We start from the raw sequence: 20,093 nt of genomic DNA on the forward strand, positions 1-20,093 counted from the left end.
TAATGCTGTGTTCTTAACAACTTTCTTAACTGTTTTTTTTCCCCTTGGTTCTCTAATTATTTTGCTTTCACTAAGAACCTTTGTCAGTCTCTTCTTTCTTTCCCTTCTCTTTGATTAGTTGGACTTTAATTTAGCAAAACAGCCTGAGGCATCTGTAACTTTCCTGACCAGAGCCACTGACTGTTAGAGCCGGGAAGCATCCAGAGTTGCTACTCAGAGCTTCCCAACTGGCTCCATGTTCTTCCAGCCATAAGGGTATCAATTCTCATTTCTATTTTGGTATTAGTAAATAAAACACTTGTTTAAATTATATAAAAGGAACAGTTTGGAGCTCTGAATAAATATCAAGCGAGATGCTCAGGTCTAGTGTTAATCAGATGCGTGAGTGAAGGACTAGCCTCTCCGTTTACCACTCAGCTGAGTACCATTTGTCAGCATGTTGGTTTCGAATATTAGACAATTTTAAACTATCTTTATTTGTGGTCATACACTGTTTTATTTATACCTCTAATAGACCATTGGATAAAGACAGAAAGCATGAAAAGCACTGATGTTAAAATCTAACCTAATAAGGAGCATAAAGAAAATAATGTTATAAATGTCCCTCAAGAGTACCTTCATCTGATCAGTAAGTTTCATTCCTCTATTTAAAATTTTTTTGGCCCCATGGCGTGTAGGATCTTAGCTCCCCAAACAGGGATCGCACCCATGACCCCTACATTGAGAGTGTGGAGTCTTAACCACTGGACTGCCAGGGAAGTCCCTAAAATCTGCCTGTGTAAGGCTGTTAGAATAACTGACACCATCTTGAGCCCTCGGAGTTTCTTCTCTCTTTCCACTGACCCTACCCAGGACTGTACTGTGCAATAAACCACTTTTCTGTCGTCAAGGAATTTGTATTTAATAGATATTGTTTAATAATCATTAGGACCAGGTGGCCCCTATTCTCTGTTAGTCCCTCCAAAACGATGAAAACCTTCGCTGACGTATTCTCCAGCACCCGTGAAACTAGTTACCCATTCACAAATCTTTTTTTTTAATAAATTTATTTATTTTTGTCTGCATTGGGTCTTCATTGCTGGGCGGGGCTTTCTCTAGTTGCGGCGAGCGGGGGCTACTCTTCACTGCGGTGCACAGGCTTCTCATTGCAATGGCTTCTCTTGTTGCGGAGCACGGGCTCTAGGCACATGGGCTTCATTAGTTGTGGTGCGTGGGCTCAGTAGTTGTGGCACATGGGTTCTAGAGCGCAGGCTCAGTAGTTGTGGCACACGGGCTTAGTTGGTTCACGCATGTGGGATCTTCCTGGACCAGGAATTGAACCCGTGTCCCCTGCATTGGCAGGTGGATTCTTAACCACGGTGCCGCCAGGGAAGTCCCCCCATTCACAAATCTTGACTTAGGAATGTATACCCCTTTTCCAAGCACTCACCCCATTCCCTAGGTTAACTATAAAACTGCCGCAACGGCCCCTCGGTGGTGCAGAGTGCAGATGTGAATGCTTCGGGACTGTTGTCGCCTGATCCCTTGTAAGTTGCCCTATAATAAATGGATCCATTGACTACATGGAGCTGCCTGCCTTGTTTTTTGGTCTCAAGGCGCCTTCTCCGTTCAGTGGGCACTTTTCGTCCCCTCCGTCCTCCAACAGCATAGTTCTTCATTTTATGTTTTCATTATATCAAAACCAATTCTTGGAAAGAAAGAATGAAATGAAGAATGGCATCTAAATGCTCTTTTTCCATCGAGTTAGAAATATCTGCAAATAATGACATAAAACCTATTATCTTGTTTCTTCAGTTCTAAAGAAAATACAAACAGTATAATACTAAGTTTATTGATTTTTAAGATTTTTTTAAACTCCAAACATTTTGAAACTCCAAAGTGTAAAACTTCCAAACATTATATCAGCTTTTTTCTTATTTTAACACTTTAACACATATAATAATTAAACACCAATCTACATTTTAATGTATGACTCTCTGAAGCCAAATACAACAGAATGTCACCTTTGAATTTATTTTTTAACAAGTCATGCTTTTTTCTCAATATTAATTTAAAATGAGTTTATATCACATGATAAATAACATGATATATATGACAAAAATTTGCCTTCCTACTTAGTACTACCAAATATCATAAAGTTTATAATTTGTCTACAAACACATTGATCTAAAATAAAACATTTTAGGTAGAATCATTTTTTTTTTTTTTTTTTCTCGGTACGCGGGCTTCTCACTGCTGTGGCCTCTCCCGTTGCAGAGCACAGGCTCCGGACGCGCAGGCTCAGCGGCCATGGCTCACGGGCCCAGCCGCTCCGCGGCATGTGGGATCTTCCCAGACCGGGGCCCAAACTCGCGTCTCCTGCATCAGCAGGCGGACTCTCAACCACTGCGCCACCAGGGAAACCCAGAATCATCTATTTTTAAATAAACGTTTTTTAACTTATAAAACTTTTCAAAAGAGATTAAGATAGCAGAGTGGTCTGGACGCTGGTCTCACCTCCCCTCACAATCACATCAAAACAACAACTACATACAGAGCAACTCTCACTGAAATCGACCTAGGGACTAACAGGACGACTAAAACACCTATACACACTGTGAGAAACCCACATGCACGTGTGCACCCACGTGACCTACACCTGTCATCTCCAGAGAGTCAAATTGCCCTTGTCATCTTTTTTCTCCTTAATCAATATGAGAGATGACAGACTAAATCAAAGACTAACTTCTATGAAAGCATATTTTTTAGCCCCCTTTTTCTCTTCTCCCTTTCCCCTAACTCTTTATATATGTTCCTTGACTGCCTCATTTTGCTCCTTTCCAGTGTAACACCTGCTTACCTAAGACACCATTCTGATTAGGAAGTAACTTACCTTTTTCCTCTTTCCCAGAGGGGGGGAAAAAAAAAGCATATGTTTGTAAAATGCAGGAGAAAGATTTCACCTTGGTTATCTCATGTGTTGGAGAAATGTCGATAATGGACATTTCCATTGGCAGGGACATGGGATAGAATAACACAAAATTTTGCAATACCTTTCAAATCACATACATTACCTGGCCACTTACTCTGTCTACACATAGGCAACTTCATACAGATAAGGTGTGAGAACTGACAGAAGAAAAAAAGCAAAGGGATAATATGGGTCAAACCTTTTTTCTTTTGCCAGCTGGGTAAATCTGATAAAAGGACTGCTGAGCAGTGAAAACTGGCATTTCCGTAACTGAATTTATGTATCCTCAAAAATCAGATAAATCTCACTTACTGAGTTGACTATTTGTATGTAGCATTAATGTTAGGGGTTAAACAGTTCCATGTGCTGCCTTTCAGAACTCCTAGAATGAGACAGCTGCACAGTTTTAGCATTATAGGAAGCCTGAGAGAAGATGTAATCCAAGGAATACCTCCCTCCCCTTACCCACCATACCATAAACCCACAGTGTACCCCATACTTGTCCTCACAGAAGTATAAATTATAGTGCTTCACCTGACTCACTTTCCACAGTGTTTTATGTCTTGGTTCTACTCTTTTCTAGTTGCTATGAAACTAATCTAGTTAATACATTCATACTGATATATTACCACCTTTTAATTTTGAATTTAATATGCTCCTCCCAGGCAGATTCATATTTTAATAGGGGCCCTTTGTTAAGTTTTTTAATTAAAAGGACTAGCTCACATGTTAGGAATTTTAGTACACAAGAAACCAAAGAGGCAAATACATTTGGTTTGGAAAATGTTTTAAGATCCTTCCTACTATACAGTAACTTATCTGAATGAATGCTGCAGAAAATTATAGGCCTAAGAGAAAGACAAGAGAAAATGAACAGATTAGTTAAAGTCCTACTCAGTGCAAAATTAACAATGCATTTGACCCAAGTTATATACAAATAAGGATTTTCTTTTTTAAAGGAAAGGTAACAGTTTGAGCTTTTAGATTTAGAGTGAGTCTTCTTGTATACTGAATTCAGATGTTAGTAAACCCTATTCCTTATTTCTTTAATAACTAACTGCAATACCACTTCCCCCTTTTCTTGGTAAAATCTGTGTTGAGAATAAAGATTCTTTCTTCAAAATCCCTAGCTCATATGTGCAGAACAATTTTCCTAATCCATATTCATATAAACACAGAGTAATCACTCCACAGGAGACAGTGAGTAAATGAGCTAAATGGTACTTCTCATTACCCCAAAAAGTTATTGTAAAAACATTAATGGCACATTCAAAGAAGCAGGTTAATTTTTAAGCTCAGTTATTTGAAGCTGTTTCAGTTTTGATCTGTTTTGGTTTTGTATTTGGTCTTGTTAAGTACAACCATAGAATTTTCTGAGAACATGACTTTTCACGGTCCAAATTCAATTCATTCTTCACCTAAATCTTAGAAAATCCAGGCTAAATGTCTGTTGAAAGTAGCATATTCATATGGAATCTACCTCCTCCTTGCAGTAGGAAAACTAAATTATTACAATTTGGTGGACCAATGCTTATGACGTAAACATAGTGGTCTAGAGACTAAGAACAGTCCAGCCTTTTCTAAAATTTTAGAACCAGAGAAGCAGTAACATCTATTTGCAAGCAGGACCACGACATCTTTTTTTCTGTTGAGCACAGACAACACAGAGATCTGCTCATTCATTTTAGGTAAATAGCTAATCCTGAAAAATTCAGGATCATTATCACTTGTGAGAATGGATTCATAGTATCCTGTTAAAAATTATAATTGATTTTAAATTAGTTTTCACTATATCATCCTAGAAGCCAAGTAAGCAAGACTAAATGAACAATATAAAGCTTAGATGTACTTTTCTATTCCAAGTCATGAAAGATGATCACAAATTATGCTTTCTTAAGTAAATGAACTGATAAGGGAATTAAACTTGAGGTCAGTCACAATGTCAATTTACCAAACACCAAACTTGTCAAATTTACTAAAACTTTTTATAAGGAATATTGTTTTTAAATATACATATACTTTCATTAAATACATTTTAAGGAATGTTCAATTTGTCAAAAGCTGAGTCCTAGGTTTATTTGGTGATTTTATGACTATTTTCAAATAAATTTTCTAATAAATATTAATAGAAATATATTAAGAATAAGTTCTAATAAGGTAGTATTTTTTAACATCTTTATTAGAGTATAATTGCTTTACAATGGTGTGTTAGTTTCTGCTGCATAACAAAGTGAATCAGCTATATGTATACATATATCCCCATATGCCCTCCTTCTTGTGTCTCCCTCCCACCCTAAGGTAGTATTAAAAGCATAATAAAGATGAATAAATTCACTGAAAATAGTCTTAGTTGTGAAAAATATATTCATGAAGAATATAATTACGGAGAATGCATTTATGAAGAATATATTTATGTAAAATGTTTTTCATTGGGTATTTGAATGTATTCAAAAAGAAAATATTCATATTCACTTAATATAGTCAATAAATTATGTTTATAGGAAAGCATATACAGAGCCATTTAATATGCTTATGCTGATTAATCCTTAAAACAATATATCTGGTAAACTAGTAAATTTAGAAATAGGCTCTTCCACAAATGAACTTCAGTGCCTTGATCTTTGAAGAATTCACCTACTTCCATGAAATGATGGCAAGAGGGGAGTATGTATTGAAGGGCCATCAAACACAGATACATTTTTGTATGTATCTGTATGTACATTTTGTATGTACATTTTGTATGTATCATTTGTATGTATCATCTGCATTGATAGTCTGTACGGTCAAATCAAATTGTAACTGCCAACTATGTGACTTTGTATTGAGAAGATATGACCTCCAGAGAAAACGTATGTGGAACATATGTGACTATTTAATTTATTTTACTGAAGTATAGTTGATTTAAAATGTTGTATTAATTTCTGCTGTACAGAAAAGTGATTCAAATTTGGTAATTTGAATTGGAAAGAAGTTGATTGTTAAACTTTGAAGAAAACTTGTATATATATATATATATATATATATATATATATATATATATATATTCTTTTTCATATTCTTTTCCTTTATGGTTTATTATAAGATATTGAATATAGTTCCCTGTGCCCTGTGCTAGGACCTTGTTGTTTATCCATTCTATATAATAGTTTGCATCTGCTAACCCCAAAGTCCCAATCCATCCCTCCTCCACTGCTCCCCTTCTTCTTGGCAACCACAAGTGTGTTCTCTATGTCTGTGAGTCTGTTTCTGTTTCATAGATAAGTTCATTTATGTCATATTTTAGATTCTACATATAAGTGATATCATATGGTATTTGCATATATGACTATTTTTTAACCCAGTTTCAGCAAAACCTTTGGTATAAACATCTTCCCAGCAGTGATAAATATCTAGTTATTTTTTAAAACAAAGCAAAAAACTAGTTATAGATTCCAAAGCAGTTTCCCTTTGCCTGGAATTTTGCCTGTTGTGTGACCCAAACTCCAATATCATCAGATACTGTATATTCTGAATCTGCAAAGATGTAACCAAGGCTGTCTGCTCCACTCCACTGGAAAAGAAACAGCCACATTTTCCAATACACTTCATTTGGAAACAAGATAAGCTAGCAAGCCATACACATGCCATTGTGACATTAATAGTAGGTTCATTGTATTTTATGGTAATTGCAATGTAAATCCACCTAGGTAAGGTAGAGCATTTCCTTCACTCCTTGTGGGAAGCTCTTAGTAATATGACTGATCCCAAGTTCAGACCTATTTTGAACTACAGGGGGAAAAGCCACTATTTATAGCCCATCTGTCAAGACTGTTTCATTTTGAAAGATGAAGAGTGTTTTAAGGTAGAGGAATTGTCATTCTTCTGGTAATTTGAATTGGAAAAACGTTGATTGTTAAAAAGGAAACAACTTTGAAGAAAACTTGCTTAAAACTTCATTGTTGGTACATAAGTTAGCCCAAATTGATCTGTTTCCTCAAGTGCAATTTATTTGGTACAAAGGGTGCAAAGCAGTGGGTTGGGTACTGAAGTGAATAAGTAACCTCAGACCATTTCATGAGCTTTTCTACCTACATTTGCAATAATTGTCTGTACTTCACCGTTAGAATGTAAGTACCATTCTTCCTGATCAGAAACGTTTCTTGCTTCATGTGGGTATGTCTCAGCTGTTGCCCAGCCTATGGTTTTACCATAGTTTTATACCCACAATTCCCAGTTGGTGCTAAGTTTGGAACGTGTACTACCTACCTACTACTAGGCAGTTCAAAAATGTGGATTCAAGGGCTTCCCTGGTGGCGCAGTGGTTGAGAGTCCGCCTGCCGATGCAGGGGACACGGGTTCGTGCCCCGGCCCGGGAGGATCCCACATGCCGCGGAGCGGCTGGGCCCGTGAGCCATGGCCGCTGGGCCTGCGCATCCGGAGCCTGTGCTCCGCAATGGGAGAGGCCACAACAGTGAGAGGCCCGTGTACCGAAAAAAAAAAAAAAAGTTAAAGTTTAGAGCAACAACCACAAACAAAAAAATAAAGGCTATTAATAGCAAACAAGAATCTGGGAAAAACTGAAACACATATGACATCACACTAAAATAACAAGGTGACTAAATGTGTCCAAGGTACTCTGCTAAGAGGCACTGGGTAATGAGAAGTTAGCAATCAGTAGCCCTCACTTTGAAGCACCTTAGAAGCCAATAGATAAGACATGTAGACAATTACATGAGACAGTGAACCGTGCTCCATCCATAACATGAGAGGTACAAGCCCGGAGGTCACAGAGTTCAGGGTGTGGTGACAACGAAAAGCAAGTTGTTCTGTTTCATTTGTGCAGTTTCTCAAAGTGTGGTCTCTAGTTCACCTACAACATATTCCTGGGCCTCAGATCTAAAGAAAACTCTCACCCAGCTCAGGAGAGTTCAAAGTGTCTCCACAAACAACACACATTTGGTGTCTTGCACTTTCTAAAATGCCTTACAATACTTATAAACATTACTGGAAAATGTGAAAAGTTTTGGAAGGAACCCTGAATCAAGGGACTATTTGAAGCACCAACACCAGGCTTTCTTATGTCCCCAAATAACTGAGATCAGACAAATGCCATGGAAGCCTACCAACATGCCCTTGGCCTTTGGGTCTCAGTTTGTACTGATTTGAACTTGGCCTTAGGAGCTTTTCTCCTGGGTTTCAAAGAAGTCTTGACAGTCTGTGACTTAAAATCTTGGGACAAAATCTGTAGGACAGATTGAGAGGGATTCAAGATGCCCTCAGATCCCTATATTGTTATGGAAAATGTCAGGTCTCCAATTGCCATCAGCCTCTTAATCGCTTGCTGGGGTTTTTGTTTGATTTGGTTTTGTCTTGGTTTTAACAGTCCACATTTTATTTTTATTTTATTTTATTTCTGGTTTGCTTGTTTTGTTTTTATTGTGGTGAGAACAATTGACATGAGATCTACCCTCTTTTTTTTTTTTTTTTGGCGGTACGTGGGTCTCTCACTATTGCGGCCTCTCCCGCTGCGGAGCACAGGCTCCGGACGCACAGGCTCAGCGGCCATGGCCCACGGGCCCAGCCGCTCCGCGCGCAGGATCCTCCCGGACCGGGGCACGAACCCGTGTCCCCTGCATCAGCAGGCGGACTCTCAACCACTGCGCCACCAGGGAAGCCCAGATCTACCCTCTTAAATGTCTAAGGACACAATACAGTATTGTTAATATAAGCACAATGTTATACAACAGATCTCTAGAACTTATTCATCTTGTGTAACTGGAACTTTATACCTGGTGAACAGTAGCTCTCCATTTCTCCCTGCTCCCAGCCCCAGGAAACCACCATTCTGCTCTGTTTCTAGGAGTTAAACTATTTTAGGTGCCTCATATAAGTAGAATCACGTCTTATTTGTCCTTCTGTGACTGGCTGATTATTCCCTGTAGCATAACTGTCCTCCATTGCATGCGGAGCTACCAGACTAAAGCTCTTTAGGGCTTTAATGACAAACCCCTTAGAATTTTGTCTAATTGGTATCATCCACCCCTCCTGGCCTTTCCTCCCTTTGCATTTCAGGATAGTCTCTAAAAGGAAGGTTTGCTGTTTTATTTCAAAGATTGACAGCTTAGAATTGCACTTCACCAAGCACTTCAGTCCAGACCTACATCACCCAAACTGAATTTATCTCTGGAAATGCAAAGAGAGGAAAGATTAGGAGGGGTGCATGGTAGCAACTAGATAAAATTCTAAGCCCTAAGGGGCTTTAGTCTGGTGGCTCCATTTCCGTAGTGTCAGTAAAATCCCAACTAATCCTATTCTATTTTCCCAGTAACTGGATCATTACCCTATATCTCTCCCTTCATCTGATTTCAATTATGTCATCTGACTGAGGGAATCTCTAAATTGAACATTTTGAGCCTTCCTATTAAGGGTGCTCTTATGGCTGAGTGTGTGTCCAAAAACATCACTCACTATCAATGAGCCCTTCATGGCTGCCCACAGGTAAACACTCCTTTTTGTCTGTCATCTGCTGTTTACACATAACACTTTGCTGTGGCTGGGCCTCGGAAACTCACCATATATTTTCAGAATACACAGATGTTGGCTTTTCCACCCACAGCCAAAAGTCTAATGCAACAAATAGTTTCAATCCATTTATGCTGAGACACATTAAAATAAAAATACTCTTTCCCTGTTCCTCTACTGTTTGGTTGGTTCATTTGTTGTTTGACTGTTTCCATGGGAGTGGGGATGGGAGGGGATGTAGGTAAAAATATCTCAGTGAACTTGGCAATTTTGTCAACCAATCAATTTACACTTAGAGGGAAACCACTAATCTTTAAAGGAATTTTTGGCATAGGTTATTAAACTTTTTTAACAGTGAATATAAAATAGCTAGATTTCAACCTTAACCATATGCCACTTCTCTGAGCAGTGTTACAACTTAATCACAGGGTGTCACTCTTAAATTATTATCAGATCTGCTTAAATAATCAAATCTAAACCAGAGTTCTTTTGACTATACACATTATCACTTAAAACTCATCTATATAATTATATCCAACCACAGTATTCACAACAGCAACAAAAAATGACTATTTGGAACCAGTTAATTTCTATCACATATCAACTTAGCTTGGAAGTTACTTAGCTTTAGATAAAATTAAAATAAAACTCAAATACAAACAACAAAAGTAATATTATTTGTGAAGTGTTCCTGAGTATAAAACAAAACAAAAAATGCAAATAAGGTTTCAAAGAGCTAATAATCTGCTGAAATACTATACATAGAGAATCCTAAAGATGCTACCAGAAAATTACTAGAGCTCATCAATGAATTTGGTAAAGTTGCAGGATACAAAACTAATACACAGAAATCTCTTGCATTCCTATACACTAACAACAAAAGATCATAAAGAGAAATTAAGAAAACAATTTCGTTTACCATCACATCAAAAAGAATAAAATATCTAGGAATAAACCTACCTAAGGAGATAAAAGACCTGTACTCAGAAAGCTATCAGATACTGATGAAAGAAATTAAAGATGACACAAACAGATAGAAAGATATAACGTGTTCATGGATTGGAAGAATTAATATTGTTAAAATGACCATACTACCCAAGGCAGTGTATAGATTCAATGCAATCCCAATCACAGAACTAGAATAAATAATTTTTAAAATTTGTATGGAAACACAAAAGACCTTAGATAGCCAACACAATCTTCAGAAAGAACAGAGCTGGAGGAATCAGGCTCCCTGACCTCAGATTATATTAAAAGCTACAATAATCAAAACAGTATGATACTGGCACAAAAACAGATGCATAAATCAATGGAACAAAATAGAGAGCTCAGAAATAAACCCACACACTTGTGTCAATTAATCTATGACAAAGGAGGCAAGAATATGAAATGGAGAAAAGACAGTCTGTTCAATAAGTGGTGCTGGGAAAACTGAACAGTTACGTGTACAAGAATGAAATTAGAACATTCTCTAATATCTTACACAAAACTAAAATCAAAATGGATTCAAGGGCTTCCCTGGTGGCGCAGTGGTTGAGAGTCCGCCTGCCGATGCAGGGGACACGGGTTCGTGCCCCGGCCCGGGAGGATCCCACATGCCGCGGAGCGGCTGGGCCCGTGAGCCATGGCCGCTGGGCCTGCGCATCCGGAGCCTGTGCTCCGCAATGGGAGAGGCCACAACAGTGAGAGGCCCGTGTACCGAAAAAAAAAAAAAAAGTTAAAGTTTAGAGCAACAACCACAAACAAAAAAATAAAGGCTATTAATAGCAAACAAGAATCTGGGAAAAACTGAAACACATATGACATCACACTAAAATAACAAGGTGACTAAATGTGTCCAAGGTACTCTGCTAAGAGGCACTGGGTAATGAGAAGTTAGCAATCAGTAGCCCTCACTTTGAAGCACCTTAGAAGCCAATAGATAAGACATGTAGACAATTACATGAGACAGTGAACCGTGCTCCATCCATAACATGAGAGGTACAAGCCCGGAGGTCACAGAGTTCAGGGTGTGGTGACAACGAAAAGCAAGTTGTTCTGTTTCATTTGTGCAGTTTCTCAAAGTGTGGTCTCTAGTTCACCTACAACATATTCCTGGGCCTCAGATCTAAAGAAAACTCTCACCCAGCTCAGGAGAGTTCAAAGTGTCTCCACAAACAACACACATTTGGTGTCTTGCACTTTCTAAAATGCCTTACAATACTTATAAACATTACTGGAAAATGTGAAAAGTTTTGGAAGGAACCCTGAATCAAGGGACTATTTGAAGCACCAACACCAGGCTTTCTTATGTCCCCAAATAACTGAGATCAGACAAATGCCATGGAAGCCTACCAACATGCCCTTGGCCTTTGGGTCTCAGTTTGTACTGATTTGAACTTGGCCTTAGGAGCTTTTCTCCTGGGTTTCAAAGAAGTCTTGACAGTCTGTGACTTAAAATCTTGGGACAAAATCTGTAGGACAGATTGAGAGGGATTCAAGATGCCCTCAGATCCCTATATTGTTATGGAAAATGTCAGGTCTCCAATTGCCATCAGCCTCTTAATCGCTTGCTGGGGTTTTTGTTTGATTTGGTTTTGTCTTGGTTTTAACAGTCCACATTTTATTTTTATTTTATTTTATTTCTGGTTTGCTTGTTTTGTTTTTATTGTGGTGAGAACAATTGACATGAGATCTACCCTTTTTTTTTTTTTTTTTGGCGGTACGTGGGTCTCTCACTATTGCGGCCTCTCCCGCTGCGGAGCACAGGCTCCGGACGCACAGGCTCAGCGGCCATGGCCCACGGGCCCAGCCGCTCCGCGCGCAGGATCCTCCCGGACCGGGGCACGAACCCGTGTCCCCTGCATCAGCAGGCGGACTCTCAACCACTGCGCCACCAGGGAAGCCCAGATCTACCCTCTTAAATGTCTAAGGACACAATACAGTATTGTTAATATAAGCACAATGTTATACAACAGATCTCTAGAACTTATTCATCTTGTGTAACTGGAACTTTATACCTGGTGAACAGTAGCTCTCCATTTCTCCCTGCTCCCAGCCCCAGGAAACCACCATTCTGCTCTGTTTCTAGGAGTTAAACTATTTTAGGTGCCTCATATAAGTAGAATCACGTCTTATTTGTCCTTCTGTGACTGGCTGATTATTCCCTGTAGCATAACTGTCCTCCATTGCATGCGGAGCTACCAGACTAAAGCTCTTTAGGGCTTTAATGACAAACCCCTTAGAATTTTGTCTAATTGGTATCATCCACCCCTCCTGGCCTTTCCTCCCTTTGCATTTCAGGATAGTCTCTAAAAGGAAGGTTTGCTGTTTTATTTCAAAGATTGACAGCTTAGAATTGCACTTCACCAAGCACTTCAGTCCAGACCTACATCACCCAAACTGAATTTATCTCTGGAAATGCAAAGAGAGGAAAGATTAGGAGGGGTGCATGGTAGCAACTAGATAAAATTCTAAGCCCTAAGGGGCTTTAGTCTGGTGGCTCCATTTCCGTAGTGTCAGTAAAATCCCAACTAATCCTATTCTATTTTCCCAGTAACTGGATCATTACCCTATATCTCTCCCTTCATCTGATTTCAATTATGTCATCTGACTGAGGGAATCTCTAAATTGAACATTTTGAGCCTTCCTATTAAGGGTGCTCTTATGGCTGAGTGTGTGTCCAAAAACATCACTCACTATCAATGAGCCCTTCATGGCTGCCCACAGGTAAACACTCCTTTTTGTCTGTCATCTGCTGTTTACACATAACACTTTGCTGTGGCTGGGCCTCGGAAACTCACCATATATTTTCAGAATACACAGATGTTGGCTTTTCCACCCACAGCCAAAAGTCTAATGCAACAAATAGTTTCAATCCATTTATGCTGAGACACATTAAAATAAAAATACTCTTTCCCTGTTCCTCTACTGTTTGGTTGGTTCATTTGTTGTTTGACTGTTTCCATGGGAGTGGGGATGGGAGGGGATGTAGGTAAAAATATCTCAGTGAACTTGGCAATTTTGTCAACCAATCAATTTACACTTAGAGGGAAACCACTAATCTTTAAAGGAATTTTTGGCATAGGTTATTAAACTTTTTTAACAGTGAATATAAAATAGCTAGATTTCAACCTTAACCATATGCCACTTCTCTGAGCAGTGTTACAACTTAATCACAGGGTGTCACTCTTAAATTATTATCAGATCTGCTTAAATAATCAAATCTAAACCAGAGTTCTTTTGACTATACACATTATCACTTAAAACTCATCTATATAATTATATCCAACCACAGTATTCACAACAGCAACAAAAAATGACTATTTGGAACCAGTTAATTTCTATCACATATCAACTTAGCTTGGAAGTTACTTAGCTTTAGATAAAATTAAAATAAAACTCAAATACAAACAACAAAAGTAATATTATTTGTGAAGTGTTCCTGAGTATAAAACAAAACAAAAAATGCAAATAAGGTTTCAAAGAGCTAATAATCTGCTGAACCAAGATAGACGGTAATATTGTACAGAGGGGAAAAAAGTTAGTCCTAAGGCTTCTACAACATGGACAATTCCACAGCTTCTTTCTGTACTCACTGGGTGGTCTTAGGAAAAAACAAACTAACAACAAAAATAAAATCAAAGCTGGGTGGCTTTGGTAAGAAATAATACATGACTGCTCTGATGGATCTTTTATGTTCTTTTTGTTCTCCCTTTTCATTTAGCTCATATTTGAAAATCTCCTATGAACAACTTAGCTCTTTCCCAGAGGTTTGTGTCAATCCCAGCTTCCAATGCTGTCAGACCTGGAGGTGGGCAGGATGCAGGACCCAGGGGCTGCAGGACTATGTGACATCCATCCAGGCATCTAAGGGACAGTGCTGACAAGTCAGTAGAGAGGAGTAGGCCAGGCTACTGGTCATTCTCAGTGGATCATTCTTTCGTTTTGTAAGCAGCCCTTTGCAGGAAGCAGCTCTTTGCAGGAGGCCCTTTTTGTTGTCACTTTAGCAAAGCTGTATTTTAACTTAACCTTTATACCAGGTGCCTCCACGCTTCACCAATCTCCCACCCAAGCACACCTCTCAAATCTTTTGATCACACCATGCCTTGTGTAACTTGTTGATTTTTTTCTTCGATTGAAGAAGTAGGAATGAAGAATAAATAATTAATGGAGGACTAGATCTTTTCTCCAGCTTCCCCTTCAGTAACCCTGTGAGCTGACTGCATGAACAAGATAGCATCTAAAGAAAGGTCACAAGAAGTCAACAAGCCTGAACACTATGGAAGATGGTAAAGAATCTGACCCCCTACTTCAGTGATTAACTGAGATTTTTTTCCTCTTTTTACTCTTTAAAAGCTTTCATGGCCAAGCAGAATCTTCGAAGCTGGTTCTGGGACACAAGTCCACCTTCTCCCCCGGTTGCTGGCCTTCTGAATAAAGCAAGCTTTCCTTTTCTTACCAACACTTGTCTCTCATTTATTGGCTTTCAACCTGCCAACAGCTGAAGCTGAGTTTGGTAACAGTCTGACAATGAAAATAGAGACTCCAATCTCCCAAATTTCCCTCCCCTCCGATTCCAATCTTAGCGATAGTAACTAATTCCTTAATTTCTGTATAACTGTACCAGGTGTGGCAGTTTTGTTGTGTGACACATGGAGGTTAGACTCTTCTCCTTGCCACTTTCTAACATGAATTTGAAAAAGTTATGTAATCTCTCTAAACATTCAAGCGCTCATCTGTAAAAGCTAACGTTTCCTACTTCACAGGGTTGTTTAAGGATTAAGTGAGGTATTGTACAAACATGTTCTAACACAATGCCTGACACAAAGCAGTTTCTGAACAACACACATTTCTAATATCTGCTTCCCTCATCCCCATAAGACTAACCTCTCTACTATATTCACGATCCCATTGCCTCCCAGTTCTCTGGGGACACTATACCAACAATTATCTTTTCCCTCTCCCGTCTTCCCAAACTCTCCTATCCTGCTGACTCCCGTCCCCCCAAACTCTCCTATCCTCCTGAAAAGTCAATAAACATTTATTGAATATGTAGTTAGTAAGTGCCAGGCCTTTTTTTTAACCTGTTATCTTAACCTAACGCTAACCTTTCCTGAAGCTATTGGTCTGTCTTTCTTCTTGCCTTTATGATCAAAAGTCTGCCATGAGGCTACAGTAGGGGAATCTATATAAAGGAGGTTGTCAGAGGGAATATGAATTTCTAGATATTGTGCTCAAAATTTAAATTGCTTGTTCAAATCCACATTTTCCAGAAAAACAGAGCTCATTTTCCCCATCAGAGTCTTAAAAGGATGCTTGATTCTCAATATGTTAAGATCCAGTGATCTATATCAGTAACATTTCAGGACTGTCATGCTATGCCATTATACTGTGCCTGCCCATACCAAGCACTGAATGCACCCGTTATAGTCAGCAGTGAACTTTTACTGGCTGACCTCAAATTTCTATTTTTTAGTCTTCATCCTATGTTATTTATCTGCATAATGTGACATTCATACCAAGATTTTCCTTCTTGGACTTTCTCTTTCATTGATTTCCGATATCACTTTTTTCTCCCCAAAAGTCATATTTGAGCACTCCCATCTCTTCCTCTGGCCCCTATTCCTCAAAATGACTCATAAATTTTGATGTTTCCTAAGATATACTTTGTCCTAATTTATTCTTGTTGTACATGCTCTCCTTGGATTATATAATCCATGTCTAAGACTTTCTATATCCAGATCAGACCTATTCTGATATCCAAATCCATATGTCTAGGTGATTAAAAAATAAACTGCATAAATGATCCAAAGAAACAATTAAATTTTTTTAAACTTCACTAGAAATTTTTTTAAATTAAGTTAATATAATCTGAAAAAGAATAGATATATGTATATGTATAACTAAATCACTTTGCTGTACACCTAAAACTAACACAACATTGTAAATCAACTATTCTCTAATATAAAATTTTAAAAAATTTTATGTCAATATAAAGATACTACTTTCCTTTTTCTTGTGATTTATGGGTATTTTTTTTCTAAATAATATCCTGTGTTAGCAAACTTAAGAATAAAGTGTATCCTAGTGCACTGCTAGTGGAGTGTAAATTATTATAAGCTTTCTAGAGGGCAATTTGACTATATAGATTGGAAGTCCTTAAAATATGCATACACACTTCTGCTTTTATAGTATGAAGTTATACTGAAGGGCCCTCCCACAACTAGAACCTGGACAAGTTAAGACAAACATCTTTAAGGCATGGCTAAGCTCACAAGGAGGAAAGGAAATCTGAGTGTGATGGGGGAGGCAATGAAATGAAATCTGAGCAGAGAGCCATGAGTAAACAGTAAGTGAAAGAAAGTCTCTCTGGGAACAAATAATAATAGGAGTCCTGAGATCTTGAAGTCCTAAGCTTTGGGTCTGTCTCAAGGTTGGAAGCTAATGTGAGTCTCCTGTATTACCTTGACCCTCCTTGGAGCTTAAGTGATCTCAGATGTCAGCAAATTCTGGACAGTGGCAAATAAACCGTATCCTCTCTAAGGGAACATCCCCAATGTGGACGCTCAGGATTCCCACAGATTTAGTTGAAGAACATATGATCTTGGACTTCCCTGGTGGCGCAGTGGTTACGAATCCACCTGCCAATGCAGGGGACATAAGTTTGAGCCCTGGTCCAGGAAGATCCCACAAGCCGTGGAGCAACTAAGCCCATGCACCACAACTACTGAGCCCACGTGCCGCAACTAATGAAGCCTGTGCACCTAGAGACCATGCTCCACAACAATGAGAAGCCACTGCTGTGAGAAGCCCACGCACCACAACAAGAGTAGACCCCACTCACTGCAGCTAGAGAAAGCCTGTGTGCAGCAATGAAGACCCAATGCAGCCAAAAATAAATTAATTAATTTAAAAAAAGAATTTAAAAAAAGGAACATATGATCTTATAAACACAAATTAAGCCACTGCCACTGAGAGTCATCAGAAACAAAATACAGACCAAATTTCCAAGGAAAATACGTTGAGATAATCAGATAAACAATATTGACTGACCATCTATGAAATGATTAAAAACAAAACAAATGCACTGTTTTAAAATCAACCTAAAATGACTATTAAAAATGACCAAGAAGTATTTAAAACTAAAACAACTTAATCTTTGATATTAAAAACACACAGAATGGGTATCAACATATCAGATACAGATGAAAGAGATAATTTGTGAATTGAAAAATCAATCTTAGGAAATTAATTGCCCAGAGTTAACATAAAAAGTACAAAATAAAGAGGCTATATAATGCAGTCAATAAAAGACAAGATTCAGGAACTAGATTAAATTTGAATCCCAGCTCTACCACTAACTCCCTCTGTAGCCTTGGGTGTGTTACTATCCTCTCTGTACCTCAGTTTCATCATATATTTAAAAATGAGGATTTGTGTAAGGATTAAGTAATATATATAAAATGCTTGGATCAAAGTCTGATAAATTAAGCACTATAGAGTAAATGTCATTATTAATGTGACAAAACTAAGACCAAACATATCTATTATATCAAGAAATACATGAACTTAACTTATTATTAAAAGAAAGATTTTTTTTCAGATAACTCACAAAACAAATCCCCACTTTATGCTGTGTATAAAAGACACACTAAATACAAAGTTATTCAGAAAGACTAAAAGAATGGGCAATGATATCCAAAAAAGAAAAGAGAAGAAAAAAAAGAAATAGCAGAAGTCATGATCATAATATCTGACAAGGTAAAAGTCAGAGCAAAAGGCATTAAAATTCAGAGCAAAAAGCATGTTAAAGGTACTAAAAAGAACAATACACAGTGAAGATGTGTTATGTATTTCTATGCACCCAGTGGAAGTACGGCAATTTAATAAAGCAGGAAATTCAGGAGATGCAAAGACAGATAGGCAGAGACATTCAGGGAGAGAAATAAATAATAGCAACTTATTTCTCCCCCCAGTCCAAGGCATAGCAAAATGAAAAGCATAAGAAAGGATTCAGAAGACTTAAATAATGTTTTCAATAAAGGAGGTGATATGGATATATATTGAATTTTGTACCTGAATTAGAAAATACAGCTTTTTCCAAGTGCTTATGGAAGCTTTACTAAAATTAACCATATATTTAATCAGAAAAAAATGTAATAAAGTCTAAAATATAAATAACACAGAAAATACCACAAAACAATAAAAGAAACTCCTCCACTGAGAAAGACTTTAAAAAAGAAAGAAAGAAAACCATTGAGTTAGAGGAGAGAATTTAAAACAAACAAACATTTTTGCAGAATTTCTAGAAAACAACTGTTATGGGTTGAATTATTTCCCCTCCCTCCAAATTTATAAATTGAAGTTCTAATAGTACCTCAGAATGTAACCATATTTGGAAATGGGGTCACTGGAGTTGTAATTAGTTAAGACAAAGTCATACTGGAGTAGTTTGGTTCCCTAACCCGATATAACTGGTGTCTTAATTAAAAAAAAAAAAAAAAAAAAAAAAAAAAAGGAAATTTGGAAACAGAGACATGTACACACAGAAAATTCAAATGGAAATGAAGACTGTGATAAGAGTGACGCTTCTACAAGCCAAGGAACACCAAAGATTTTTTTTTTTTTTTTTTTTTTTTTTTTTGTGGTACGCGGGCCTCTCACTGTTGTGGCCTCTCGGGTTGCGGAGCAACAGGCTCCGGACGTGCAGGCTCAGCTGCCATGGCTCACGGGCCCAGCCACTCCGCGGCATGTGGGATCTTCGCGGACCGGGGCACGAGCCTGTGTCCCCTGCATCGGCAGGCAGACTCTCAACCACTGCACCACCAGGGAAGCCCCGGAACACCAAAGATTTGCCAGCAAACTACGAGAAGGTGGGGAAAGATATAGCACAGCCCTCAGAAGGAACCAATCCTGTCAACATCTTGATCTCAGACTTCCAGCCTCCAGAACAATGAGACAATAAATTTCTGATGTTTAAGTCAGTTTGCGGTATTTTTTCCAGCAGTATTTTTTCCCAGCAGTGTGGTATTTTTTCATTGCTAGTGTTTATTTAGTTGCCCAAATTCCAAACTAGACTATACTTAAGAGCTTATACCCAATAGATGCTCCAAATACTACTGAATGAATAATTCAAGCATTAAAGGAGAGTAAATTAAATTCTCCTGACAGTCTCTTCTAACTCAGATTGTTGTTCATTTGTTTGTGTGCTTATTTTGTTTTGATTTGGGGGGAACATCAGGCCTTTCAAAAGCTGCTAATCCATATGTCTGAATTAACAGGATCTTAGAAGTCCTTAAAAATGCATCATTTTTCAGACTATTAAAACAGGATGGAAAGTATGTCTTTTATACAGAGCATACAGTTGGGATTTCTTTTGTGGGTTATCTGAAATATCCTTCTTTTAGTAAGTAAGGTAAGCCCATGTATTTCTTAATGTAATAGATATGTTTGGGATTAGTTCTGTTATATTATAATAACATTTATTCTATACTGCTTAATATTACCAAATTTTGGTCCAAGCATTCATTAAGTTAGTTTCTTGAGACACTTTTAAAATATAAAGTTGCAAGCCATTAAACACTGAAGTCACCACAAAAGCGTAAAAATAAAACAAAGCTCTGAGTGAGAAGGCATTGTTCATACTCCCCTAAACTTCAGC

Source organism: Lipotes vexillifer, unplaced genomic scaffold, assembly GCF_000442215.2.
Source record: "Lipotes vexillifer unplaced genomic scaffold, Lipotes_vexillifer_v1.1 scaffold135, whole genome shotgun sequence".
NCBI classification, from domain to species: domain Eukaryota; kingdom Metazoa; phylum Chordata; class Mammalia; order Artiodactyla; family Lipotidae; genus Lipotes; species Lipotes vexillifer.